Genomic DNA, 26,392 nt, shown 5'->3' with positions numbered 1-26,392 from the left:
GCATCAGTCTCCCAGAGGTCTGTTATTACAGGCAGTCACCACCACACCCAGCTAAGGATCTCTTTAAATGGTAGGCCATTTTCAGAAAATGGAATTGTACTCCCCATATTATTTGTAGACCCTAAAGCTAGCACACTAATAAACAAAGTACTGGCTCACTGTCTTTCATATAATGAGATCACTTAATGCAAAGAGACAAAGATATAAGGAGCAAACTTATTGAGGGGAGATAGAAATACATGAAAAGTGTATGTGCACTGTCTTAGTTGATAGATGAGATTATTTACTTAATTTTAGAAGTGTAATATGATTTAATGCATTTCAAAGAGTGATAGTCTTGTTCCCTGAATCTTAGCTAAGTGGCCTGATACTTGTGGTTTGGGATGTAACTGTCAATCAAGTCTCTTCCCTAGACATCAAACATCTGCTGGACACAGGGCTTGGGGAGAATGTGGAAGCCTAGTCCTCCTGTTTGAGACTGTCAGCCCCTTCACTGGTTTAACTTTTATTTAAGTAGCTTACAGTGTGTTTTTTAAGAGGATGAAACAACTTATTTAACTGCCTTCATGATCTATCGAAGCAAAACCTATTTTGTTTATTTGATAATGCTTTTGGAAAAAGTTATAATTATGTTTTCAAATTAGGATCAAAATCTTCCCTTATGATATAGATTAACTTTAGAAAATATATTTTTTTATTGCATGCTTGCTTATTGTTGTGTAAATCAGAATTAGGGTCAATATCTGAGAATGTTCCATTTACTCCAAAATGTTCACTTTTATTTGGAAAAAAAAATCTTGGCAGGCAAGAAGGGAACTACCAGATGGAGGAGGCTGTGCCACATGGATTATAAGTTTTTCCCTCTCTTCTTATTGATGTCTTAAGTTGAACATGTTCCATCTGTCCACTCTCAATAATGAATAGTGACTTTTTTATTGTAAAGGTAACAAATTCCATATAGGGCAAATGAATTCAAGCATATAATGAAATATGCAAGACTCAATGCTCTGTTCTATATAGATGTTGAGGATTATGTGAGGAAGTGTGGAAATCCAATACAATTTCTGGAGCACAACATATTTTTATTTGGGGAGGGCATTAAAAATTTCTCTCTCAAAAATTCAATTTTATTCTTCTCCAAGGATTAAATATCTGATTGATGGTTTGTAGGAACTGTTTGAATCTGATTAACTTTTTAAGAAATATTAGCTCTACAAAAATGATCATTGAAAACTAATTTTCAATCACTTACAGTAAAGTATTTCCCTGTCATGTAGTAAATAATTGAAGAACACTAAGTCACCTTGCTGATGTGTTGAATACTCCTTAAATCCAGCTTGTCAAATATAATATATAGATAATGTTTTAAAATTTTTATTCACAGCTTTGAGCTATTGAAACTAACTTCTCTGGTTTAAGTTTTTGCTTTTATCTTGTGTCAAGGATGGTGGTATTTCCACATTTAACAATAGTGTGGCAATTCAGTTTTATATATTTTATTATTGATGCTACTGTAATAATATCTATATTTTGCAATAATAATATCAACTATTATTTAAGTTTAGAATATTTTAAATTATTTTGATGGGACTAAATCTTTATTCCGTCTCTTATTGAATGAGTACTCAAAATACTTCCAGTGGAAAACCAATAAAGAAGTTATATGATTCTTTTGTTGTTTAAGCAGGATTAAAATGTAAGCAGCTGATTTGCTTGCTTACTATGTATATTTTTAAAATCCATTATACTTTTTTTGTGAGGGGGAAGGGTTTTTCTATTTATCAGCTATGGCAAAAACCTCTGAAATACTATGTCCTTGAATAGTTTAAGATACATAGTTTTAATTTTTGATGTGAAAATCTTGTCTTTGTGTGACTAGATTTTACTTTTTGGTCCCCCTTTAAGCTGGAGTGGGAAGTTACTTTTTTTTGCTTACAGATAATTGAAGTCAACCAAACTTGTTAAAGTCAAAATCAGCAATGCCATGCTTTGTTACACGCCTCTGAGTTTAGTCACAGACCCTAGTAGGTTCTGCAAATGGCACAATTCATGCAGTGACATGTCAGAAACTTAATGCTATAATTTTCCTCTTCCTAATGAAGAATTAAGAATGTAAAGGGCCTGGGCCATTCACATGGACTGAATCCCCATGGCTTGGGTGCAGAGGTCTTGCAAAAATTTAGTAAGTGAGAAGGAGAACAAAGATTCTTAGTTGGAGGGGAAAAAATTAGATCGCCTGTGGCTGAGAAGCTGAGGGGGACAGGTAGGCACAGTGGGGTGCAGGATAATGAGGCACATGGCAAATGTGATGCACAGATGTTAAGCCAACTGTAGCTCCGGCTCCCAAAGTTGTGCATGCCACAGCACCATGCCTCAGGGCTATGTCTACACCAGAACATTTGGAGCAGTAAACGACGGCAACATTAGGTTCAAATTAATCTATTACTCCAGAGCTGTGAAATGTTGGTTGCTTGTTTCAGAATTACATTGCCTGTGGGTGAAATGTTTTAGGCAGATTTTAATGCAAGCTCATGACTTGCTGAGGAGATTAAGAGGAGAAAGGGAAATTAGAACAGTTAGGAGAGTTGTGGAGGGGCACATTTCTAGTTAAAGTATATGAAAAAGTATTACATATTTCACGGGCAGGCCTGGTCTCCTGTTGGCCACCTGCTGGGACTGAAATATCCCACATCATAATGAAGGCAGGTTTGCAGAAGCCTTGTAAATACTTGAGCCCTGCAATTGAAGAAGGCAGACAAAGGTGGCTTTGGGGTCTCCCGGAGACTTTTGAGGGTTAGGTCTGTCACGCGGGTGCTCCAAGTGAATTTGGTAATTTATTATTCTGCACTTGTTAAGTGGAACATGTAAAATTTTGCATTTAGGTTTTTACCTTTGTGAGTTTACATAAACGCTTGAGTAACAGGTAGCCTCATGACATTTCAAAGTGTGTTTCAAGGTAAACTTGTCTTCCTCCCTCAGCATGTGTCATTGCACTGATATCAGCAGGTCCATTTCACAGACCTGTGTGGCATTCAACCCTCTCTTTTTCCAAAGTGGAAAAACTAAACTTTGAATTAACCTGTACTTTTTGTCAATTAAACGGTTTAATTCAATCAGATGAGGGAGCCAACCTGTTTGGAAGTGTCTATAAAGAATTTTTTTTTTACAATATTGTAGTTTTTCTTATAAAAACACTTAATTGAAATGCCTAAGAGCTGCCCAGCACAAAAGTCAATAAAAACCCTAGAATAGAGTTTATAGGGGTTGTCTATGTACATAATTAAATCCTTCAGGCACTTTAAAACTCTGCAAAATAAATGGTTATGCAAGAATAGCCTGCTGAGAGAAGAAATGCTTGTATCAGCTTTAACCAGCTGCCCTGTGTTCTATGTTTCTGGGTTGGAATGAGAAAGCTATTAGAACACTGGAAGACTGCAAGCCACATACAAATCATCTTTGTTACTGACACTTGGGGGAGTACTTTATAGTGGCTGTCAAGACCAATACAAAACATGGTCTGTGCCTGAAAGAGTCAAGTGCCATTATTTAAGAAGAAGATGTTAGTGATCCAAATAACCAAATGACATCCAGGATCTTCACTGAGTCTAATTGCTATAGAAGCAGATTTATGATTGGATCTGACTTAAGTAAATTAACATGTAGGTTTGCGTTCTAGATTTGATGGAATAACAAAGGTTAATTCCTTGGAATGATCCGTGTGGAACAGGAGTAAAAGGGAAAGAACTGTATTTGGATTTAATTTCACTATTCTTCAGGGAATACTATTTGAAAGGATGGGATTATTATGAGGAGCAAAGGAAGAAAGAGTGTGAAGAAAAAAGAAGAAAAAGAAAGAAAGAAAGAAAGCAGCCTAATGAATGCAACCAATAGAAAAATTGTAGGTTTGTTTCTCTCCCTGGCTCTCAAAGTTATGATAAATGATAGCACAAGGAAAAGATAACCTACCAAGAGAGTAGGATCACCAAGGCCAAATACTAAAACTCCCAGCTGACTGGCCCATACACTGCAGCCTCTGTTCGTGTTTATTTTTTCTGCTCACTCTTGGTTTCGTCAATCAGTATGATAGACGATAAGTCCTGACTAGAGCAGCCTGCGTCCTGCTCTCTCACGGTGGGTAGCATGTTGTGGTTGGCGCCGTGCAGTCGGAGGATCGCCCGCATCAGGAGCACCAAGGGGATGAGGTTGGGAGCAGTCTTCCAGCAGCTGGCTCCTTGGAGAATAGCAAGCAGGAGCGTTATCAGCGGAGAGTGGAGTTGCCAAGAAACTGACCACACATTAGTAGCTTTGTTTGGGTAGAGTCTAAAGGGGCTGTAGCTCACAGAGTTGAGACACTTTCTGTTAAATCATCCCTGGTTTTAAGTGTTAAAAGAAAGCTTGTTCAAAAAGAAACCATGGCTGATTGCCGCAGGCAGTCCTGTGACAAGAATCCTCCTCAGAGTCAGGAATGCATGGAGTTACTGTGCTGAGGTGCGAATGGACGACGATTTAAAAAGAAAAGAAAGAAGACTCCTCTCTTGGTCTACCACTCACTTCTAAATAAACTATCTCCCAATGTGCAAAATGGCATTAAAAATGCCTTTAAAAGAAAGCCGAGCTTTCGTTAGCTAGTGACATATGAAACACTGCATGGTTAGCCAACAGCTCATCAGATAAATGGAATTTCCTGAATGCTATTCACAGATCACTAATGTTGTTTATCTACTCTCAGCACTAATACTTTTTACATTTCATCTTAGGAAAAGATTTTTACTTAATTTTGTGCATCGGAAAATTTGAGAAAAACTTTGGTATCACTAATGTTTTTTGAACTCATTTTGCAAAAGCTCAGAGTCTATAGATACATATTTTAAAAAGTCAAGAATGTTCTGACTTGATTCAGTAAAGGAGCCAGAGTGAAATTCTTTTGATATCTTGTGATGCAACATTGGTCAAATATTTCCTGTTCAACCTTTTTTTTTTTTTCCTGGGTATTAGTGGCTCCTTTCTTAAGAGCAAATGCTTCAGAAATCTGAGGCTCTCTATTTTTGTAGGAAATTTAAAATAAGTGACCCATGCACCTTCCCCCAAAGTAGTGCTTTTTGATAGAAAGAGTAAGGTAAATGTGACAGTTCTCTTTGTATAGATAAGTTTCCTCTATCTTAGAAATTTCACTAATGTGTTAAGGAATGTTTCCTCTTACCTTCAGGTACATTCCATAAATAAAATAGGTACTTTCTGATTCTAACTCTTGGTATTTGATGTTGTTACTTGCAACTGCTGATGTATGTTAAGGTGAAACTTAACACGGGAATATTAGTTTTATTTCAGTTAATTATGTTACTAAGAGCTCATGAACCCTAAGATTTAGGGTTGGTCTGTTTCTAGTTACGCTGCCAAGTTTTTTACTTGATGGAGGGGGTCTGTTTCATTCTACTTGGCCTCTCCACCTTTGTAACCCCTGGTTTCCTCTTTTCCTGAATCACAAGTTTACGTTCTCCCCTTCTGTGAGAAGATTGAATGCTTATTCAACTCCAAAATGACTATGGTCACAAAATATCAACAGTGATTTTTAATAGATCTTTGCCTATCAAAATATTGTTGCTGAATAATAGGGTAAAGGTAATTGTGGCTGCTGATAGGAAGGAATCTGACTATTAATAAAAAGCAGACAAGGGTCTTGAAACAGTACTTCCACTGTTGCAATTTAGACACTTTATATTACTTTATTTAGTGCAACACCTGCAGCTACTCACATTGCTGGTGGCTGAAATAATCCAGGTCCACACGGGGAGAGTATTACAATTTCATTGTGCTATTTGTGCTTACCGTTTAAGCCTTTCTCACAGGAGAAAGCATTAGCTAAGTGTACAGTAGATAATAAAAAAGGGGATTTGGACTCATCTGTTCCCCTTAAATCTGTCTAATAAAATCTCCCTGTGTTATTACTATGCAACTCCTCTTCTGCCTCTGTCTGGCATCTGGAGGTGGGTAGTGGCACAAATTGGCATTTGTCGAAGTTTTTTTCACTTGTCCCCACATTTCATGGTTTTATGGATCATGCTCTCTTCTGAGCCTTGGAAACAGTATACACTTCCTAAGCTCCACTCTGCACATGCTATAATGGATTTCGGATGGAAGATGTTTGCGATCTCAACAGGAGAAAGAGGGTGCTTCATTTGAAGGCAATAATAACAAGCCATTCTTCATCTGTAATTGACAACTTAATTTAGATATCAGATGGGTGTCTTTAGTGATGCCCTATTTTAATTTCAACCCCAAATACTGATAATCATGAATTCAAAGGCATAAAATTCAACTTAAGCAAATTTTTAATTTAGGCAAAAAGATGTGGGATAGTGGATGGGGGTGTAGGCTGAAACTGAGCTGGAGGTCATTTCTTCTTCTCTATGTTGCAATAGCTCACAGTTCAGAGGATTCCTACCCTTTGACTTTATTTGCTCTGGGTCCACTGAGGCAAAGCAATGGTCCTCTATTTGTTTGAGGGTCAAGGAAGCAATCACAAAGACCTGCAGAATATTTTCAGACATTTGGGGGAGATAAACAGCATTTAAACATTCTATATCATAAAACTAGTTTCTAGATAGTTGTCTAATTTCCTAAACCATGCTTGCTGAAGTTTATTTGGTTATTGAAACATTAAGCTTAACCAGTCATGTTCTTTCTACTTTATGAAAATGTAGACAGGAAATTATCAGCAAATTGCTCGTTTAGAATTAAAGACAGGAAATGAACTTCAGCAGTTGAATTCTTGTAGTAAAAAGCTTCTACCTAAAGCACAAGTAAAGCCAGAAAACCTTGCTTTTATTTTGAAGTCTGGGCTTTGTTATATCAACACAATGGATTTAAATACTCTGTCTTGTTTCTGCTCAAAATTTCCATATTGCTTTTTACAGTATCCACAACAGTTTCTGTTACTAATTTCCTTGTAATTTTTAAAATGGAACTGGTTCTTCTATTCTTTACTTATTCGGAACAAAATACAGTTTCTTGGATTACAGTAATATATTAATGTAGAATGTGATTCAGAAATAGTGACTGCTAATTTATATATTAGGACATCAAAAAAATCGAACATCTCTTTAAGTTCCCATATTGTTTGAAATTCCACAACTTCTTATTAGACTCTCGATTACAATATATTTGAGCATGTAGTCTTAAATAGTTAATAGGTTTCCTTCGATGTGAACTTTTCAAACTATTTTTTTTGAAAGTTATTACTTTTTCTTTATTCTTTGTATGTTATATTGTTAGTATGCCCAATATATCAGTGGTATCTACAAAATAATTCCTGTACTTAATTTTCTTTTATATTTTTGTGTTGCCATCTTTATTTCTCTCTATATTTCAAACATTGTAATATTCTTTAAAGTTCCCCTTATTGGTATTATATTATTTAAATAAACCACAGACATAATTCTCCTCCAACAAAATTATTTGTACCATGTCTGACTATTTTGATTACCTTTAAGGAAAAATGAACTGCTTTGGATTAAACAAAAAAAGAACCTCAAACTTTAGCCAGACTTTGAACCATTTACTCAACTTAGCTTGAGGAAGTTAGTAAATGCTAGTTTCATGATTGGTTTAAATTTCACTTCTACAGCAATTCACACATAACACTTCTTTGAGTATTTTGGAACCTATAAGAGGCAAAAATTACTCTGTATTTTAAAAAATACATAGTACTAATCTATTATTATAGATTCTTGTTACATATCTATTATGGTGAAATGGAATATATTCAAGCATGATTTAAATAAGTACAAATATTCTTGGTATTTATTGGTATTAAGATTTTATGGAGCCATATTGTTTTAGCACATGTTCATTTATAATCTTTTATTAAATGACTAAATGGTGGGTGCAAAATCATATGTTGTTCTACCTTCATTTTGAAAAATGAAAACTCACAAATTTTTAATATTCAAACTGAAATTCTTCTGAATTTTATAGATCTTGTATTCAAGTAAGAATTTCTTTTTTTGAATTCTATAGCTTTTTATCTGAGAGAGAATTGACTTTCTAATCAGATTTATTTTACTGGGTCAGCTTTATGCCTTTTGCAAATTTTTATAACAGAATTCAGGAGATGGTTTTGCTAACTCTTGAAGAATATCTCCAAATTATTTTATTTCATAACTTTTATTTATGATTTTGCTTGTTTATTTTATGGCGCTGGTTGAATTTTTCTTAATTAACCTGAAGGGCATGGTAATTTTAGTTGGGATTTGCTTAAGTGTAAATAAAGCTGCTGTAGTTATTTCAGGTAGCAAAAATTGATGCTTTCTCATGTTCTGGTAATTTTCATATCCCTATGAGTCTAAAATAGTTTCCTAATATATGAATCTAGACATTTAATGAAAGCAAAACTTTACTGTATTTTAATTAGCAAAACATTTGACTTAAATGTTAAGATAATACTAGCTCTGGCATTTGATGATCATTATCAACATTTATTAATTTGATAGACTTTTGAGGAAGTCTTAATTCTTTTTAGAAAATGATATCTTCATGGTAAAGAGTAAGAAAAATGAAGCTAAGTGGTAATATGGGAAAGTTCAAGATAAATATTAAGGAGCATGGATCTTTAAAAACTATGGTAAACTCTATTTACACTTTTAATATGAAGCAGTACATTTATTTTAGACTTTTGCTTTGGCATTCCAGTATGTGCAATCATGCTTGGGGAGGGTATTTTTGTTTATGATACACATTCTCTTGTTTATTCAACAAAAATTTTCATTTAGCAAGTAGGTGCCAGGTGGATGTTCTTTTTGGTGATGGATACTTAACAGTTACAACAGCAATATATTCATTGTCCTCATGATGTTTGCATTCCAGTGGGGAGAGACAGACAGCAAGCACATCAATAAAGACTATTTCATGTGATAAAAAGTGCCATGAAGGAAATAAAACAGTATTATGGAGAGTGAGACATTTAGTGTGATCAGATAGCACTTAAAACATTGAATTGTGTACTTCATATTATAGTGAGTTGTACAATCTTTATCTGGGTCAAATCCACAAGCAAAAGATCTGACTCTCATGTTTGATAAGATAGCATGATATACTTCAGTATTACTTGATTTAAGTATGTTCCTTTTTAAACTAAGCTTAGTATACTAATGTGATCAGACCCGAGAAATTATTAGTCTAATATTGAGTCTTATACTTTGATGTATCACAATCAATTCTAAAAAGTTTGCTTTCTACCATTTACACCATAGATATTACATTACTTACTGATGTCTTATAGCATTAAGTTCTGCTTCATCTACTCAGACTTAATTCAGGAAGAACTTCATCCAGATGTTTTGTTTATTTGTTCCTCAATTACATGTATGAAATTTCAGAATTTATGAGATCACAGGTCAAGTGAAAGGTCACAGTTGAGAGGTCAAGTAAGAAGCTAAAATTTGTGAAACCAAAGAAATGACAGGACAGTGCCAAATGAAAGGTCAAAAGTCAAGTGACAGACTGTGTAGATGAAAGCAAATGGTATGTTTATTGAACATCTGAGCACAGTAAAGTGTCTTGATATTCATGCACACAAAGTTAAAAGTTCTTAACCTTGGAATTCATGATTAATAATAATGTACCGTTTGTTATTATATGTTACTTATTTGCAAGGAAGCATCCATGCATAAAGTAAAAAGATCTTTCATTTATTGCTTATTGTCAGGGTTACCTTTTTGCTCTGATATCTAATATAAATGTGGGTGTGGGTGTCACCTAAATTTGGGACATTTAAATAACCTTTTCCTTTTTTAGATGCAGTAAATATAGTAAATATACTTACCTGTTTAGTATATTTACTATATGTAGTATTATCTATATGCAGTAAATATACAGGTGAAAATCATGTGAGATGCTAAAACGTTTACTTGAAAATCAGTATGAGAATGAATCTTCTCTTACTTAATTCAGATTGATACCCCTATGTGGTTGCACTTCTCTAGTTGATCATCTTTTCACTTACTCATGTATTTAACAAATAGAAGTTGAAATTCAGGTAATCTTTTGGGTATGACTATTGCAACATTAATAGAAGAGTTTGGTTGTGAGGAAAAAATGTCTTGACATATCATGATTAGGGGATCATTCCACCTTTATATATGAGTTCAAAATATTTTGATAGTATTCTTTTAAGCAAAATGGTTTGATTCTAGCATCTGTGAGAGATAGTAATTACTTGCCATTTGTGGGAACTAGGAGAATGAACATGTAAGTGATCTGTTTTACATGAATATGACACATATTACTACTATATATTAATTAGATATTCTTTCTATAAAAATGAATTTTTTCTTTGTCCTGGTAACAGAAACATGACAGTCTATAATTATAATTTAGGTATGTTGTTAATTACCAATAGAATCTATGACATTATTTTTGAAGATTAATAAACACTATTTTTAATTCTTTTATTTTTATTCTTCAAAATGTTTACTATTTATTTCATTGATTTTTTTATTTTGTGAGGAATAGTAAACACATTTGATATACTTAGGAGGTGTGTGTGTGTATGTGTGTGTATGTGCTTGCTTGCACATATTTGTCATTAGCAATAAATGGTTCTTTGGGGTTTAGGGGTCTTTTGTCAGTGATTTGTTTTATGAGTTATACAAAATGACCATTCTTCAAATGCTAAGCACTTAAGGGAAGTGTCTTTTCATATTCTATAAATAAACAGCAATATTGTGTGACAAACTCAAAAAATGAATTAGTGTGTTAGGGATCTCCAGTTCTAAAAGAGGAACTCACTTAGAGAAAATTTCCTTTCACATAGAGCCCTGTGCTTTCTGCTGATAGAGCCCATTGGATTAGAAGGGTTATTTACAGGTAAAAATCTCCTTGATTATAATAAAAGTCAGTGGAAAGCCAGTAGGAGTTTAGACTACCACACTATAAAATTGGGCTTAAATCGTAGAATAAGTAGTATCATTGTCTAAGAGAAATGTTTATTTTTCCAAAGTTTTGCCTTTCATATCTTTCTCATAAATTTCTTTAAACATGTACTTTGAATAGTTAAGGGCAAGCCCTGAAGGATGAAATATTGAAAACCAATTAAAAACAACTGAAATGAGATTCTAAAATACAGGAGTTTTCCAACTCATGAACAATATTTAGAGAGCTGGTTAATTTTAATTCCTCTGGGAACCATAAGTCTGGGCATTAATAGGCTTAGAGTGATAAAAATGGCCATATACTATGCTCATATAGATGGTATTGTCAAAAAAAGAGCAATTAGTGGCAAAGAAAGCCTAAGTATGCACACATATGGTGAGCAGGTTGACACGTAAAATACAGCAAGGAGTAAGAGCCAATGACAAAAGAGAAATGGAAACTGGACTACTGTTTTAACTTACACAATAACAAGTAAGTGACTCATACAAACGTATCAGCCCAGTGATTTCAAATAATTAGAGATTTTAATAAATTTATTAGATTGTCTTAGAATCTGTAGTTCAAAGTTTTCATTTGTTCTCCTTTTCTTCATGTCTTTTTTCTTGTGCTGTTTCTTTTTTTCCTTTTCTTCCTTTTTTCCCCTCCTAACATGTTTTTATATGTTTCTCTTATGTCCCATGATTTCCTTTATTACATAATTGATTAAATATGACTAAGTTGACTAAATTGATAGTTCAATCCAATTTACTTGATTTAAAGGTACTGAAAAGTATTGATGGAATCTAAAATACTGCTGTTTCCCCATCAAGGAAGCCAGCAAAAGAAAAGAGGCCGAATGGCTCTAGACATCTTTCTCAGTGGTCATTATTAGAATGATACAAAGTGCCTTTCCAGGGAAGGAAAAAAAAACCCAAAACACCTTTCTAGACCCTGATCTATGCTTCCATGTTAGGGCATGTGTCTCCACCTCTAGATTATGTCTTGTATTCTTCTTTAAAGAAAATTATAGGGCTGGGGATTTAGCTCAGTGGTTTCTCCGCCTGCTACACAAGCGCAAAGACCCGAGTTTGATCCCCGGTATCAAAAAAAAAAAAAAAAAAAAAGAAAATTATATCATAAACACATTTCTATAGAAAGCTGTCCTGACATAACACATTTACATTTCAGTTTTTTAAGTTATACAACTGTCATTATAAAATGTAACAGGCAGGTTGTAACCTTATCTACTCTTATAGATTTTGTGTCACTTTTAAGGGAAATAAGTGGATGTGAAAAGGAAATACATTTTTAAATCTGATAATCAGCAACACATACTTTATTTTTTCAAATTCAGGAAATTGGGAGACAAGCACAGTTTCATTTCCAGCATGAAAAATCTTATTACTGTGACTAGTGTAGGTGCAAAGTACTCTACAAGGAAAGGCACTGTAGTATGGAATAAATAGGAATAATTTTAGTGTTCTCCATCTTAACTCTATTTATTTTGGCTGTAATTCTTTTTTGGGATACTGTCTTTCCCAAAAACCAATTGCTAAAAGCTGGTTTCATTGGCAGAGAAATAAAAGAGACAGTCCAGTGAGGCTTAGAGAGCACTGCAATTAGTTCTGTGTGCATGGAACTGCTTATCTGCCCACAATGGGGTCTGAGGAAACTCTGCTTAGTCTTTATTAGTAGTTGAATTTATATGAGAAAAAAACAGATGCTCAATTTTGCTACCTTTCCTTTTAAAGTTTAATGTGCTGTAAAATACAAGGATCTGTACAATTAAAAAGATGGTGCTTTTACTCTTTAACATGTACCAAATGCCTTTGACTCCCTTTTGTATAGATACCCACCTGTTTCTGCAAAGAATTCAGTAGGTAGTCCATCCCCATATGAGCTTCCCCATACCTTATGACCCAGATTGCTATACTTTTAGTGAAACAGCCTGTAGTTAGCAGACGAGATTGCCAGAGTTGTTTTCTGTACTCTCTGCTGTTGGCCCAGGATTGGGTCCCATGTTTGGGACCCGGCCATTCTGAAGAGAGTCCTTCAAAGACAGCTCCAGGGTGCCCCACAATAATTGAAACTAGGAAAACCAGTATCAGACGTCAGTATCTTTCCTTTGGATTTGAAAACAGGAAATGACTTGGCATTTCTAATCTTGACTGGGAGACAGGCCCTGACTCCACAATTACAGAGCATAATTACTCCAAGCTCAGTCTAGGAAGAACCCCCAACTGCTTGTTGAGGACCTGCCAGGAAACTGACCTGGGTGAATGGTCTGGAAGAGAACATGAGGTGACAAGAGGCTGAGATGCCATTTTCAAGTAAATCTACATGAAAGGGCTGCTTAGAAAGGTAGAAGTTGTTAAAATCAGCTTGGCACAAGGACACACTAGAGTTTAAGCTGAGAAAATCTGGCGACATGCAGTGCTTGGGGCCTGAATCAAATATTTATAGAAGCTTTGAATAATGTGGTTTAAAAAAAGTCTTTTCAAGAATTTTACTTTGAAAAATTCTCATTTTCAAACTGTACCATAAACATAGTTGAAAATGATGTTGCCTCTTCTTTTTCAAATGATTCCCATGTAAAATGAAGCCAATGGTCCCTTACACCTCCTCTACAGGTCCTTGCCTCCTGTAAACATATTACTCCCTATGGATGTGTCTGATGTTACTCTCCAAATTCACAGCACACTGTGATTCTAGTGCCAGTTGCAATACATAGTTCTTTGATGCTTCCTCCCTCCCCCATTTTTTTTAATACCAACCTTTCAGCTATTAAATTGGCTCCTAACAAAAGCTTTTGTTGTGGTTTGCTTATATCATGCTTGGAAGAACAGCAAATAATAGCTTACAGTAGTGGAGCTGGAAAATTTCAAAAGACACGATTCTTGTGTCCAAGTTGTTTTTCACGTTAGTTTTAGAATAGCGCCCCCCCCCCCCCAAAGGGCAATTTTTGGGCATGGTCTTAGAAAAACCATCAGAATTTGGAATAACTCAAAAAGGTAAACTTAAGTGAAAAATGATCAATTTATACAACTCTGGGACTTAATTTCTTCTCATGGGATCAGAAAAGAAAAATGGAAGGCAAATCTCACAGGGGCTTTAGCTGTACTGGCCAGGCATTTTGAAGTACTTACATTTGGATGTGAGCAAGGGGTATCATGCGTGGTGGAAGTGAGCACTCACAACTTGTGCAAGAAGAGCTTTAAAGTGATTTTCAAATATTTGGTGCTGAAAAACTCAGAACTAACAGCTTAGAAGGTAAAAGATCTCTGTTGCTAAACTTAGGGACTATTCAAAGTGGACTAAGTATATAGGTTACATAGATATACTTGCATATTACTTTATTCAGCACACAACTTAAAAAGTATTGAAGGCTTGCCCTAAGGAATAAAATCCAAATGTCTTCTTGGTCATGAGGCCATACATGATTTGTCTTCCTAACCTCTCTCTACTCAGCTCAGGATGGTGGCCACATTGGCTCTCTTTTCTGGTCCTTGAAGATTCCGGTTTCTGGGGTGCTTTTCCCCGGCTTTTTGTGTGGACAGTTCAGTCTTTTAGATGTTGGCTTAAATATCACTTCCTTGGTATGGACTTCTCTTCATACAACTGTCTAAATTTTGGATTTATTTTTTTTTTCTAATCTACCATCTTCCTTATTTCCTTTAGAGCACTCAACATAGGCCCTATGTGCCTTAATAGTTTATTTATATATCTACTTGTTATGTCATGTCCTTTTTCTTTTTTATGTTCTCCCAGAACATAAGCTCCTGAAAGACAAGGAACTTGTGAGTCTGGTTTGCTGCCTCATTCTCAGTAGTTAGCCTGATGTTGAATGCAGGTACTGAAGAAATGTTTCTTTGATGAATGACAAAGTAAATAAATTAAAAATAACCCCGTACATACATTCCACACTCACTGTGTTTCTTTTGAGAAGTTTTCAATTGGAAACAGTACAAGCAGAAAAATAAAAAATAGAAGACAATTATGAGATATCAAGATTATAGATGTAATGACACGTAGAACTGTAAGATATTCATTTCCACCATGAATATTTTAGGAATGTTTTGTAGAGTACATACTTCTTATGATAAAATGAGGGATTAGAGAAGAGAGGCTATTTAAAAATATGTACATATGTTTTTTAAAATGTCTATGAATGGTGACTTAATAAAGGCGAAAGATTTATAACCAGTATTACATTATTTGTTATTATTTATTAATAATAAAAAATGTATGCTCACTGCGGAGAAAAAACGAACAATCCCATGTGTGACTAGGGTGTGGGGAGAAAGAACACATCTTTGTGTGGCCACAACTATTCTCTATTGTGAAGATGAACCAATAATTGGTTTTCAAAATGCCTAAGTAGAAATTCAAACTGAAGTAGACATAGGGAAAAAATAGATTATGTGTCATAAAAGGTAGAAGCCTTTTATTCCTTTCAACAGAAACCAAAAGCTTAATGTGTGAGTTACAGAAACCTTAATTTAGTGCCTGATACTCAGTAGATGCTCATTAAACCTCTTTGAATGAAGCAGTAATAAAATTGAGAAATGAAGTAGTAATAAATTGATACTATCCAAACTTTCTTTAGGAAGACTGATCTACTTATAATATTCATCAGAAAAAAACCACCTGTATTTAACTTGGTATCCCAGAGAAAAGCTAATGACCAACTGTATAAATTGCAGTCCCTATGTCATCATAGCATCAAGGAGGCACAATGCTTCTTAGTCCATATACATCAAGAGACAAAAATAAATGGTACATTTGATAAAATGAACTTATAAGAGAGAACATTTTTCTATTTGGCACCAAAAGAGAAAATTCAAGGAAAGGCCAAGATGTTGGATTTAATTCTCAGAAAAGGTCTGGCTAGGAAGGAAATGAGGTAAGTGTGTGAATTAGTGGCTTTGAGAAGAGGTAGATACCTCAAGATATGAGAAAAATGGTCTGTAAATAGAGGTAAATACAGAGACAGTATTTGTATATTCAAGTTTATCCTGAAATAACCCCCTAAAGTAATTCTTCCTTGACAGTAGAGAAAGATAAGTGAAAAATATGAATATATTGGAATCTTTGACACTTTTAATCTTCTGTTTGGAATTTTCTTTGCTTAATTTTGTTGTATTTAATCAATTCCATGTTGCACAAATATTTTTATTATATTAGATTTTAAAATAATTCATAACTGAAGGAATAGTGAACCTGTACAACTGATCAGAAAATAACAGTCTCTGATATCAGTAAGACTGCATGCATAATACTACTTTGTAGTAGAGGCTTCTGAGGTACAGAGAATCTCACACTCATGGTGCTTCTCCAGAGCATAATCAGAGTAACCACCTTCCCTAAGCCACATTTTAAACCTTTCTTTTAATAATGAACTATAGGAGATGACCCAAAGCCATTGAAAATAGTAGAAATTGAATCCACATCCACACCCCAGGCCATGGTTGTCCCAGTGGGCACTTTCCCCTCTGAGGATTACCTAACTCTCCAGTTGGTGACCCGAGCAGAGAAATAGTAATTGACTGTCACTGAGATGAGATAACATCCTTAGCTTTTTTGTAGAACCAGTACTAAGGCTTGCAAATCACTGGGAACTTGGAAGGTCAAGGGGGAGGTTTCACAGATGGCTGAAGAATATAATTTCTGGATCTCAGACGCCTGAGGTTGCAAAGAGGATACAATTGTAATCTTCTTTGGTGTCCACTTGCCTATATAGGTGGTCACCAATCATTTCACAGACCCAGATGGTACTTTCTAGCAAAGCTTTCATTCTCAACAGATTTAATAAATCTTTTTATCTCCTGTATAAGGAATTGGTAATATTGGCATTTTCTTTCACAGCAGAGCATTTTATGGACAACCCCTCCCAAAACGTTTTATTATATGTAAATAGACCATTGGCTAGAAAGCCAGAACTAGTATTTTCAAGCTGATACAGTTAACACACATATGAGTGTGAAAAGCTTGGTTTATATAATAAGCACTTATTTTATCAAGTATTCTTGTGTTTTATTTTTTTAAATTGAATAACATCTTTGCTGTGTTCACTGTTATCACACCCAGCGAGCCAAAGTGTCAGTGCATAATATGAGCTCCAAGAGTGGCCCAGTTTGGAGTTTAAAAGGTGTGTTTGAGGTACAGTATAAAAAAGTCTTAAACTTTTAAAACTGCAGACTATTGTATCCTTCTAACTGCAGATCAGCTCTGTCTAATGCTGTCCAATTTGGCAATAAAAAAAAAAATGAAGAAAGCCGAAACACTTTTAGACTCACACCAAGTATGCAGTATTTCAGCCTGACAGGATTATTCCTTGGCTGGAGTGACTTATGTTGGAAAGGGAAGTTTGCGTGGAAATGCCTTTGAGGTTAATTTTAATGTCATTAGTGTGATGCTATAATCACATCTCTGAATTTCCTTCATAAATTTCTTTTCTATTTTTATCCTGTTTTTATTTTTAATATACTACTTTCTTTTTTTTAATATACTACTTTCTTGAAAAAGTCTTCTGTAGTCTTGTAAAAACAAACCACCCCTCTTTTTAAAACCCTTATCAAAAACTGCTCTACAAATAAATTTTAGGTTGGTAATCTGTCCTCTCTTACTTTTCTGTTCCACTTTATTCCTTGATTGTGACATATCCCCAAATGATGAGTGACTTTAAATGATTTGGCTTATGTAGCAGCAGGTATTGCACTGAGGTTAGGAAAAACAGGTCATGGGCTAGCATTTCCACTATGACTTCCCACTATAGTATCACCCGGAATATGGCAAAACCACCATAGATAATTCTTTTTAAGAAAATCATCTGTTTAGCCAAATCTGTGGTAGATTTGCGGCACAGACTACAGTAGAGGAGGAACTTAGTATAAACCACAGAAACTGCTCAGAACACTGCAAAATTATTGTCATCAGATTGCTTTGAGTGACTTTGTCCGTTCTGTCTGAGGTGACGGAAGCCCAGGCCTAGCCACTAGTTTCTTCAGCGTTCCCAGCATTGTCTGTTCCTTTGACCTTTGAATATATTTGTCTCAATTGTTCTCGAGCTGTGGGAGAGACTCTCAGATGAGAAAACAATTGTTCCCGTCTGGGACACTGCCCCACACCAACCCACCCTTTGTTTTGGGCTCACTTTCACACTGAACAAGTCCCCAAATTTGGCAGTGCTGCCTTCTGCTTCCCATAGATTGACTTCTACTTCTGGAAGCGCATCTTGAATGTGACTCTTCTTGAAATATTGCCATTTTTCTAATCTTGCTTGCCTTTCAAAATAATCTGTTTTAGTCTATGCCTTGCAGTTTTGCATCATATCAATGACTCTTTCACTCAGATCTCTCCCAATACATTTCCTGCACCAAATTTGAACCTACCAGTCACGAATGGCAGAGTTTTTGCTCAGATGTCCCACGTAATGGTAACTAGTTGAAGTCAGAGCCTGGTCATGACATTTCTGTCCCCATAGCCAGACACCCAATTACACTGATACTATTAGCTCTTATGGTCTGATACAGGGAAATGAAAATCTGTCCAGAATGTCTCAGTTAGAAGCATTTGTCTTAGAGGGCATTTGGCAAATAAATTCCTGGTCTAGGAAAAATAGAAAATTATACCAAAATAGGATTTTCATAGCAAAATTACAACGGACAGGAAACAATTTAAAAAGTAAGAATTATGAAATTTGTAACTTTTTTGTATGTGTTGCCTCTCTATTGCAGAGTATATCTTATAATCAAAGTACTAGAAAGAGAATTTTCATTTTGACATTTTTCCAATAAGAATTTTAAATTTTATTTTGTTGTTCGGTGAAAGTAATCTAGTCTTTTATGCCATTAGTAAATTACTGTAAATATAATATATAATATTGGTCTGCAAACTCCTTCTCCCAGAAAGCCATCTCCATATGCTATTTTATCAGATAAAATAGGGTGATTGACTAGATTGTTTAAATATCCCTTTAAGGAAGGAAGCCACAGTGCTCAGACAAAGACTTGCTTAAGTTGACACAATGAACAGGACAACAACTAAAGAAGTTAGTACCTTATTAAACATGGAACAAAAGCTTCCCATTGCAGTCTAAAAACACCATTTCTCAAATCAAATGACTGTAGGGATTCTCCTGTCCTCTCCTATGTATACAACAGAACAAAACTTCTCTTTGCTTAAATGTGGGAAATAGAGTCATTTTTAATATGATTCTAGGATTCAGCACAAGTAGGTTACATTCCTTGCAGTTCATCACTTTGTATAAGATCTCTATAAATGAATCCCAGAGATCTCCAATTCCTCTTTCTATTATTCATCATTGGTTATAATCTTTTTTTTGGTATTCTCATTTTATAATAGGGTCACTTGTCTCACTTTTCTAATTCTCAAAGTATGTGGTTCCTTTTTACATATATACACAAACCCTTTTAGACATAAATACCCAAATCTCAAGAGAATCAGATGGGCAGACAAATTTAAGCAGCCAAGAGCATGGAAGAAAAGGCCAGTTACCAGAATTTACAAATGATCATCTGAACTTCTCTGGTCTCAACTTGACATAGCATTCAAAATGTCCTACGTACATGGTCCACAAGGTCTTCCTTTGGGAGTCTGAGGAAATCAATAGCCATGCTTGTCATTCAGATGGGTTCTGCCATCTTCACTTTGACCTTCAGGTGGAACCCACACACAGTAGTCTGGGTCATCTTCAGGATATTTCGAAGAAAGTGTGGGTAAAAATCTGCCTGGACCAGGAGCTTTCTTTATCTTCAATTCTTCAGTGCTGCTCTCTTATTCATTCTTCGATGCTGAGGGCTCCTCTGGTGATGAAGCTGTCCCACTAGGCTCTTGATAACCTTTATTCTGATCTGCTTGGCTGAGTTGAGGCATGTTTTCACGGCCTTTTGTTTCCTTAGAGAGCTGTGGGAGCACTCATTTCCTGTCCTGCTGCCTCTGTCTCTATCTCTGGCAGCAGCCCACTGCTTCCATCCTCCATTTTCTTTTCATGCTCCTCTTTTTCTTTCTCTTCTTCCTCTTCCTCTTCTTCCTCCTCTTCCACTTCAGGCTCATCCTTCATTCTCATTAGAGTTGGGGGGAGTTCTGACCGCTTGGGGGGCAACTTTCCAACTGTTCCAGTTTTTAATTTGAATTTGCTTCCACCTTTCATGGCACCAAAAAGAGGCAATGTAAGCTTCTTAGCTTTGTTTCCTCAATCTGCAGTCTGACTTTCAGTCTTTTTTAGTTCAGGAATCTTCCGGCTTTACACTTTTTATTAACCCTTTAAATCTCTTGTTCTTTCCTCAGTTCAAAAGTTCTCAGGTGAAGTTTCTTCTGGGATACACCATCTAATGCATCCCCTGATTTAATTTCTGACATGAATGCATCTAATGAATCCTGAGATGCTGACTCTGAGAGAGCTTTGCTTGAAGCCTTGAGCCTCTCAGAAATTTCAGAGTTCCTTTTCCGCATCATTTAACTTTGCAACCAGTGATTCAAAGGTGTCTGGCTTCTCATCAATCTTCCCAGCCTTTTTCATTCAGTTCAGACGCTTCTTCTCAATCAGGCCAATCTGATCGAGGAATGTGTCATCATCACTATCATAAAAGCCTTCATCTTCCCAGTTCTTGGCTTTCCTCTTCCGAGATCCTGCTTTCTGCTGTAGCAATCCCAAAGTGTCAAGAATCCGACAAGCTTCCAGGGAGCACGGGATCATTGCTTCCTTCTTCTTTCCTGAGTGAATGGTCTCTGCCACCAGCTGTTTCCTGGTCGAATCATCCACCAGTAACCTCACCCTGCAGAGCCAAGTGCTATGTCCCTGTTCATCAAATTCATATTCTAATTCTTCTCGGTCAAAGAAACCTTGGAGAGCCTTTCTTGGATCCTTTATGTAAAAGGCTTCTCTTTCCTGCTGAAACTCTAAGACAATGGGATTCTCTTCAGCCTCATCCTCTACAGCATCTTCACCCATTCCCCAGGTGCAACCCATGGCATCATCTTGGCCACTAGCACTTCCCTTCCTTTCCGGGGTATCCATATCCTCTTCATCTGAGTCTTCTCCCAGCATCTTTTTCTCCAATAATATTTGTTGCTGTTTTCTCAGTTTCTTCAACTGCTTTACTGTTAAGTCGGATTCTGCCTCTCGGTCTTCCTCTGGTCCCTGCAGGATGAAGAGCCGAGTGCTGCCTCCGAAGCGAAAAACGTGTCCGACGTGGACCCGACAACAGGTGCGGGGTGGGATGCGAGTTTTGTTGAGAAAAGTGCCGTGCGTACTTCCCAGATCGCACAGGTAGAAGCCCTGCCCGTGGCAGTCGCATTCTCCGTCTGGGTCGGGCGCCCTGTGCTGCAGCACGGTACCGCGACGACACCGAAGGATGCTCCAGGCATGTGTTGCAGCTCGACAGCCTCCCGAAAAGGCAGCAACTCGCTCCTTTCAAGCTACGGGTGCCAAGGACGGTGCCGCCCTTTAGTGTCTCTAGGCTGTAGGGGGCCGTGGCTGGGCCGCCCCACGGAGGCTCTTGGTACTGGGGTCCACGGGCCGGGCCTCCTGGGGAAGAAACTGCAGTGGGGGGACGCAGCTGCTGCTCCAGGAGACTCCTCGTCTCCCCGTCGTCCAGCCCAAGCGGTAGGACGTTGGGCTCCCCAGAGTAGGGATCTGGCAGCGCCATGAGACATTCCTTCCTCAGCTCCTCAGGGTTTGCAGGACTGACGGCCGAAGCCTTACCCCGCACTGCCGAGGACGACCCTAGCAGGGCTGGCTTCTTGAAATCGTCACTCGGTTATAATCTTTTGATTAAAGAGAAGACATTCATATTTTATCTAAATGTCTAAAGAGAAAACAAATACAGTTTCAACTCTCTGTTGAGACCCCAGGTTAGTTTTATAATCTTGGACAAGTTACCTAAATTTCTTGTCATTTGATTTCCACATTTACAACATGAAGAAAATAACAATACCTCCTTGTCTCATAGCAGATACTTGATAAATATAAGTTCCAGATATAGGACTAATATGGAGAAGTTACAGGAATGGTTTATTGAAATATCTATATAATTCATGACACTTAAGTACATAAATTACTTCGTATTCATCTTCACACATCTTTATATAACTAGTAGAGCACTAGAAAAGCTCTACTCCAAGAGACTATAGAAAATATGGAAACTCTCACACTGCTTCTTCCCCTTGTTCCAGTGAAATTAACCACGTATAATGTTCAGGGTTGCCTTTACCAGGTTCAGGGTGACCCATGATGTCCATTTACCTCCTTGCACTGGGATTAAAAAAGTAAGTGTAAGGAAAAAAGTAAATGTAGGGCAAAGGAGGGAGGGTATACCTCAAAGAGAGCAGAGAGGTAATTGGCCATCTAGATTCGGAGTGTGTACTCAGAAATTATTTGCTTAGTTAATGAACAGCTGAATGAAAAGGGACAATGAGAGCTCATAGTGTTTTTTGGATAATCTTCATTTGCGTACCTCACAAATACTTTTTGAAATTATATCTTTAAAGGATACGTTATTTTTTTTTTTTTTACCACAACCTTCAAGGAAAGGACATAGGATGAGGCCTCTAACATTTCATTTCTGTATGCTAGGCAAGAATGTGGAATAGGGTACCCTGAAGTATAAATCCTTTATTTTGAATTTGCTATGGAACACTTGAGAGAAGACGCAGGTAAGATCACTTCCCCTGGAACAGCAAGGATTTTTCTTATGTATTTCAAAAACCACAAGCAATTTTCCTGACTGTCTTTCATCCACTTTGATCTACTCTATCCCCGTTGATTGGAAGATGGAAGTCAGGCAAAGACCTTTAAGCAGCCAAGAAAACAGAGTTTGTACTTAGCCAACATCGATTCTTAACATACAGATGAGGGTATATTGAAACCTAAATATCTCTCCACTCACATTTAGGACACATTTTGAAAACTTCCCATAGTTTCTGTATTCTTAATGCTATGTAGCTGGGTGGATACTATGCTAAAACTTACATAGTGATACTAGATGAGATTATTTCTCTCTAAACATCATTTTAAAACCTTCCAAATCACTAAAATCATTGGGCTTCTCAATATTATCTCTGTTTGGATTTACCTGAAAATCATTTTCCTGTAAGTTAAATACATATTTAAGTATGAGAAAACTGACCAATATATCCAACAGATTTTGTGGACTTTTAAAAAAAACTTGGTTTTGGAAAATACACACATACATTTTGCCAAGAACTTGCCCCTTAATGTTTAATCTTGTGGCTTTCAGGGGAAATCTAATTTGTATCCTTCATTTATGCTCGACTCAACAGATTGTTGCACTGTTAGCCAAGTGCTGGGTGGCTTTACGGCCCGGGGCTTTCTGGGTTTCTTGATTCTCTCTGGGCCTGGTTGCCTTGCTTCTCAGTCCTGGATGGTCACAAATGCCATACATTTTTAACTCTGTCCAACTATTTTAAAAGCAAGTCACACTATAAATAATGGATCCTCTCAGTGTTTGTGAGGCTTGAAGAGTTATTTCTCTGACTTCTTCCCATCTCCAAAAGCTTCTCTGTATTTACTGTGAGGTTTATTAGATAGATATGAATATGATAAATGAGACATAGGATGATTTTCCACTGAAGTACTGACTCAAGACAGAACGGTGCTTTTCTGTGTATGGATGATAGTGGCCTGCTAAATGTATTTGGGTTGGGTTTTGAGAGCACTAAAACACCACGGTGTCTCTCTCAAGCCTTTTAAAGCCAAACAGTTTACTCAGGTTTGCACTGTGGGATGGTCACTGAAGTTTGGCCTGACTCCTTCTTGCCATTGCTTTGAATTTCCATCTGCTCATATCTTATTCACATGCACCATCATGGCTCAGCCCTTGTTTCTCCATAGATACCCTTAGAATATAGGCTTAGATGGCAGCACTGCTGGTGGTAAGGAGAAAGAAAGACTTGACATGAACCCTAAGGAGCTAGTGCTTTCTAACTCCTTTCACATTACTCTCCTCTTTGCCCTGCAAGACAGCTTCCCATCATACTCCTTTTGGGGTAAAGTTTTATTCCTGGCATCTAAATGGTCTTTGTCTTTGTCTCTTGTCTTTTTCTCCAAGATGTGTGTGTGTATGACTGATATCTATCTATCTCTATCTCTGTATATCTCTATATCATCTATCATCTATTTTAGAGCATAATAGTTAATATTACTTCCAGGAGCTCAGAAGAAACTTCTGGAGCCATTGTTTTCCCTTTCTTGAGAACTTCTGTTTTTAAACATGGCAGAAGTTCTGGGTGTCCCTCAGTGTCTTCCCTCTCAAACATCCCTTACCAACATCTCCTACCAGATCCTCTATACTGGACTTCTTATGCTAGGAACTGAACCTTCTATCCAAGGCCATGGGAATTGCATTTAGTGGCTTGGAACTTGAGGAAGGATAGAGGAACTTCGGAGTCTAAGTAATAGGAGAGAACTTTCTGACACCCATAGTAAAACACAAATACATTTTCCTATGTACAAATTATTGAATTGAGCAATTGGATACTATAGAATTATTGCTATAGATAACACAGTATTTGTTTTATTATATAATGTAATTGTTCTTTCTTTTTTTTTTTTGGTACCGGGGATCGAACTCAGGTCCTTGCGCTTGCGCAGCAGGCGGCGAAACCAGTGAGCTAAATCCCCGGCCCATAATTGTTATTTCTTTGTTGCATCAAACTACTCTGTGACAAACGATACCGCTGTCACTATATTTCCAAGAAATAATGAGTTCTAATTTCAAGCAATAAATATACAGTTGAATTTGTATAACCCTAACAAATTTTTGAAGAGGGAGTTACTTTATCCCAAAACTTCCTCTTAAAAATATAAGGTTGTGGACATTAAATTTGCCATATAGAAACATGGATCTTGATAGCCATTTTAATACTACAGAATGAGTGATCACCATAACCAGATCACCATTTTATAGATAGGGAAACTGAGGCCTAGAATGGTGAAGTCATGTCTTCTGTGATTCCATAGTATTCCCTGGCTTTGTATTTCCTTTAAAAATAAATGTAAAATAAATCTAATTGTTCCATGGAAGAAGGCACCGTTCATTATTAATAGAATTTCTTTTTATTCAATTTTGTGGTGTCCACAACAAGATTATAAAAACAATAATTTAATTTAGAAATCTTTTCAGCTTCAGCAAGGTTACTTTGTGAAGTTGGAGATAAATGACCAGAAGAAAACTTCACAAAATTAGCGTTTACACTTAATCTGGCAACTAGCTATAATTTGATTGGTAAAAAATTCATTTGGTGTACCTCTGGCCCTTTGCTGCTGGATAATGAAAATTTATATCTGCGTTTCAGACATCTGGGGAGGGCCTGACAGCTTTGGGGCCGAATGAAAGATGATGTCACACTGACCCCTGTCAGCATTTCCTCACAGACTGGTTACCCTAAACCCAACAGCAGTCACACTTTTTTTTTCCCCTGCCAGAGCAGACGCTCATTTTATTTTGGAAGGTTAATGACACTGTAAATCTAATAGGCCATTTTAGTGCCATCATGTGGATATTAAAAAATCATGTGACCAGTCAGAGTACCATATGTGGGGTTCACTGTTGTCTAATGGCAGGAATGAGAGGCTATAACAAGGCACTAAGGGCAGCCAATGTTTGGAATTAATTTCAAAAGCATAGCTACCTTTAAACTAATTCAGCATCTCTGCTAATGATTATTGCTTGCCATTTCAATTAAGTTTGCCTTAATAAGCTAGCTTAGATCAGATAATGTTAGACCCTAGAAAATTCTTCATTACTTATAAATTCATCAGTACCTCATGTCCCACAGAGCAGTAGTGCCACACAGAACTTTCTGTGGTGATGGACATGTTCTCTGATCATGCTGTTCTGTACTGTAAGCTCTAGACACATGTGACTTTTCAGCACTTGAAACATGGCTAACAGTCTAAGGAAAGGAAGTTGTAATTTTAATTTATTCACATTTAAATAGTGACATGTGGCTAGTGGTTGCCATTTTGGATTGTGCAATTTGGAGCAACTTTTAGAGAAAAGTGAGGTTGGCAAAAAACAACAAAAGAAATTTTATTCCAGCCTCTAGTATGCCTCTCACTGATAACCATATTTAGGGGACAAAAAAGAATTGAAATGTGATATCAATTTCCTAGAGTGAATGTAAGCATTATGTACTGCAAACATGCACTAATAAAAGTAAAGAAAAAATTACAAATAAAAAGAAAAGCCAAGCTACCTGGTGAGAGAGCTGAAGCCTGAATTATCTTTGTATCCTTGTAAAGTCTTCTGTACAGATTCAAAAAACTTAGAACAAAGCAAAAAAATAAATGAATGAATGAAGTGATACATGGACAATGGATAAATAAAAACAAGAAATTTAAGTGATTTTTTTTCCACTTAACTATTTCTTGCTATCCTTTCCCTGAGAAGCAAGGCAGGGAAAAATCATAATGATGAATCCTAAGTGATCACTTAGCTCA

At 36.4% G+C, this 26,392-nt stretch overlaps 1 protein-coding gene and 1 pseudogene across 7 annotated transcripts in view; one reads left to right on the top strand and one right to left on the bottom strand.

Moving 5' to 3' along the window:
• The window catches only part of Mecom (MDS1 and EVI1 complex locus), a 582,840-nt gene that overhangs the window by 427,547 nt on the left and 128,901 nt on the right, over positions 1–26,392 (top strand). The gene's annotated exons all lie outside the window — the stretch shown is intronic.
• Positions 18,761–26,392, bottom strand: part of LOC106010546 (kanadaptin pseudogene) — a 67,873-nt pseudogene continuing 60,241 nt past the window's right edge.

This window comes from Heterocephalus glaber, unplaced genomic scaffold, assembly GCF_053883595.1.
Source record: "Heterocephalus glaber isolate CG9 unplaced genomic scaffold, H.glaber_assembly_v1.0 deba00001504, whole genome shotgun sequence".
Taxonomy (NCBI): Eukaryota; Metazoa; Chordata; class Mammalia; order Rodentia; family Bathyergidae; genus Heterocephalus; species Heterocephalus glaber.
The sequence above is the reverse complement of the archived record's forward strand: the minus strand, read 5'-3'. Positions and strand labels throughout refer to the sequence as shown.